Below are 3,332 nucleotides of genomic sequence, written 5' to 3'. Positions count from 1 at the left end.
TGTTTGTTTGTTTATGTACTTATTTTTCATGTCTACAATTGTATTTTTATTATCTCCACGTTTTGAAGCAGTTCTTGACCAGCAGAGTGCGTTGGGGACATTTTTTTACAATAAATGAAAGTATTTGTTTAAGAAAAAGACACGTGTTCCTTCAAATAGGTAAGAAAAGCTTCCGGCCTCCTCTCCTCCCTTTCCCCTGTGGGGACCCAAAATGGTACCCTAGAAATAGTCAGCAAAGTGAGCCTTAGCTTCCCTGACCCCTCCCCCAGCAGCTGGGAGGAGGCCAACATTCTCCTCACAGGTCATTTCATCTTGAAGTCCTTCAAGGCTGACATCCCAGATGCTCATGCCCCTGTCCATGCCCACACGGTGGTGCAGAACTGCAAGCACTTGCCGGCCTCCCCCTCCCCCACCTCCCGCGGAGCACGGAGATCTGGCTGATGCTGTTTTTGTGCGGCCAGTCTAGGCCCGCCCCAGCCACGCCGCCCTTGTGGAGGTTCTGGAAGGGCTCACAGGCTGGTAAGCCGGCTGCGAGCTTTGTTTGGGCACCTCCTGCCGCCCACCGAAGCTCAGCGTCCCCTAGGCGCTCTCGTAGGTAAAAGGCACCGGAAAGCAGTCAAGGCCTGCAGCCACCAGACTGTTTTCTGTGACGAAGGTCAGGAAGGTCACGGCTAGCAGTGACAGCGTTTTAAGAGGCCAGATAGCGACTGCCTTCTTGTCAGCATCAGCCAGGCACATCGTACAGTCGTGGCTGATCCAGGTCAGGCGGCTGCCCCTGGCTGAAAAGAAGACACCGTGTATCCAGAGGCAGCTACTGCTGGACTCAAAACAACAGCTCCCAGACGGCGTCTTGGAGCCCCATGGATGGGTGCTGGCCACTCCTCCACTTCCTTTATGGAGGCTGAGAAGATCGGGCACTTGAGTCGCAGGAACACGCTGTTGGGGTGCCAGTCCCCGCTGAGGACAGTGGAGCGAATGGACTTCTTGATGTGCTTGCACACCCACCAGGCGTTTTCCTGCTGGAAATAGCAGATGGAGATATGCGGGAGCCGCTGCCACAGCGAACTTGTTCTCTTTGGGGGCCCAGCGCACACAGCCAGCAGCCAGGTTGATCCGCAGGATGACAAGGGTGGGCTTCCACTGCGGCCCTTGAGTCCACACATAAGCATGCGGTTTGTGCCACAGCTCACAAGACGGTTACTCTCCGGAGCCCAGTCAAGGCCTGTCACCTGCCCATTGTGCTGCCTGAGTTGGTGCACCTTGACCCACTTGGCTCTGCCCTTTCCATAGGTGTGCACCTCTGGGTGGTTGGGGCAAATGGCAATCTCCGTGTGGTCCGTCTGCCAGGCCTGGCAGCTGATGGGCTCCACCAGGAAGCTGTGGCAGTGCATGGCTTCTCAGTTTCTCAGGGCTCCAGGCCAAGGACTCTGGGCAGTCAACAGGCCGAACTGACTCTGGGACCCACAGCTACTTCTTCACCTTTAAACCTTTGTTTTAAAGTCTCTGATATAAGTATTGCTACTTTAATGTTTTAAAATTTCTATTTGCAATGAAATATCTTTTTCCATCCCTTTCCTTTAGTCTGTGTGTGTCTTTCAATCTGAAGGGATCTCTGGAAGACTGCTGGGGTCCAACCCCAGCAGGTCCAGGGGTCCCCAAAGGTGTGGACGGAGTCGGCGAAGAAGGAATGACATAGAGACAGCGTTCAGTTGATCAGCAGCCTAGCCAGGATCTCTAGCCAAGTTCTGGTCAGGATCTCCAGCGAAGTTCTGGTTAGGATCTCCAGCCAGGTTCTGTGTCCATGTTCTCTTGCTAGGTTCTCCAGCCAGGTTCTCCAGGTTCTCCAGCCAGGTTCTATAGCCATGTTCCCTCGCTAGTTTCTCCAGCCAGGTTCTGTCACCAGGTTCTAGTCAGGTTCTCTTGCCGTGTTCTATCCAGGTTCTGTAGCCAGGTTCTCTCTCTAGGTTCTGTGTCTAGGTTCTGTGTCCAGTTTCTGTCCAGGATCTTTTGCCATGTTCTCTCCCTAGGTTCTGTCTCTAGGTTCTGTGGCCAGTTTCTGTCCAGGATCTTTTGCCATGCTCTCTCCAGCGAAGTTCTTCTGTCTCTAGGTTCTGTGTAGGTTCTGTGTCTAGGTTCTGTGTCCTGTTGTCTTGTTACATCTGTATTTATACCAGTTGATTCCAATCCTATCAATCTCTATTCCAAAGGTTAGGGCGTTTCTTATCTCCAATTCAGGGAGTAAAGATTATGTAGCTTAAGCATGATTGTTCGTAGTTAAAGTGATTAATTACCCTCCTGGCACTTAGTTTAGGGGTTTTATTCCCTCCCTAACTTCAGGGGAAAATCCCTATCTGGGGAAACAACCTTTCTCAGAAAGGTGACCTTGGTTAAAACACATAGTGCCAAGAAGGTGAGCAAACATATTAAGAACAGTATGCCATATATGCCAGGTCCCTTGAAACAGCAAGGATGGACCGGCTCCCAGCAGAAGACAACATATATATGGATCTGGCATTTTTGTCCATTCAGCTAACCTATGACTTTTGATTGGTGCATTTAATCCATTCACATTTAAAGTAATTATTGATAGGTACATAGTTATTGCTATTTTATTATTCACCAGAGGCCTGGTGCACAAAATTCATGCACGGGTAGGGTCCTTAGGCCTAGTCTGTGATCAGGGCCAATTGGGACCTTCTGGCTGCCGACTGGGGCCTTTCTTCATTCTGTGCTGCCCCCTGATAGTCAGCACACATCATAGCGAGCAATCAAACTCCTGAGGGGACACTTTGCATATTAGCCTTTTATATCTACACTAATAAAAGACAAAGATGCTAATTGTCTGTACCTTTGCTATGCCCCAAGCCACGCTCACCAGCCAATCAGAACGACTATATGCAAATTAATCCAACCAAGATGGTGGCCGGCAGCCACGGAGCTGGAGCAAACAGGAGGCTTGGTTGCCTGGGTGATGGAGGAAGCCAAGCTTCCTGCCTGCCCTGAGCCAGCTGTGGCCTCTGCTCATGGCAACAAAGTTTCAATTATAGAAGACAAATAAATCCCAGATACCTGCATCCAGCCAGCCTCACTGGGAGCTTGGGTGGCTGGGGGCTGTGGCCAGCCTGCAAACAGCCATCAGCCCCTCACCCAGGCTGGCCACACCCTCATGGGTGAGGGTCCCCGCTGGGGGGCTTAGCCAGCCTGAAAACAGCCCTCAGCCCCTCACCCAAACTGGCCAGGCACTCCAGCAGGACTCCCCACCCTGAAGGGGCTGTGGCCAGCCTGGAAACAGTCATCAGCCCCTCACCCAGGCTGGCCAGGCACCCCAGGGG

The 3,332-nt window shown here is 51.9% G+C and overlaps 1 pseudogene; it reads right to left on the bottom strand.

The window, feature by feature from the left end:
- Positions 1–219: 219 nt before the first annotated feature.
- Positions 220–1,391, bottom strand: LOC118675593 (annotated as a pseudogene).
- Between the last annotated feature and the right edge of the window lie 1,941 nt (positions 1,392–3,332).

This window comes from Myotis myotis, unplaced genomic scaffold, assembly GCF_014108235.1.
Source record: "Myotis myotis isolate mMyoMyo1 unplaced genomic scaffold, mMyoMyo1.p scaffold_m19_p_2, whole genome shotgun sequence".
NCBI classification, from domain to species: domain Eukaryota; kingdom Metazoa; phylum Chordata; class Mammalia; order Chiroptera; family Vespertilionidae; genus Myotis; species Myotis myotis.
This window is presented reverse-complemented; position numbering and strand designations above follow the sequence as displayed.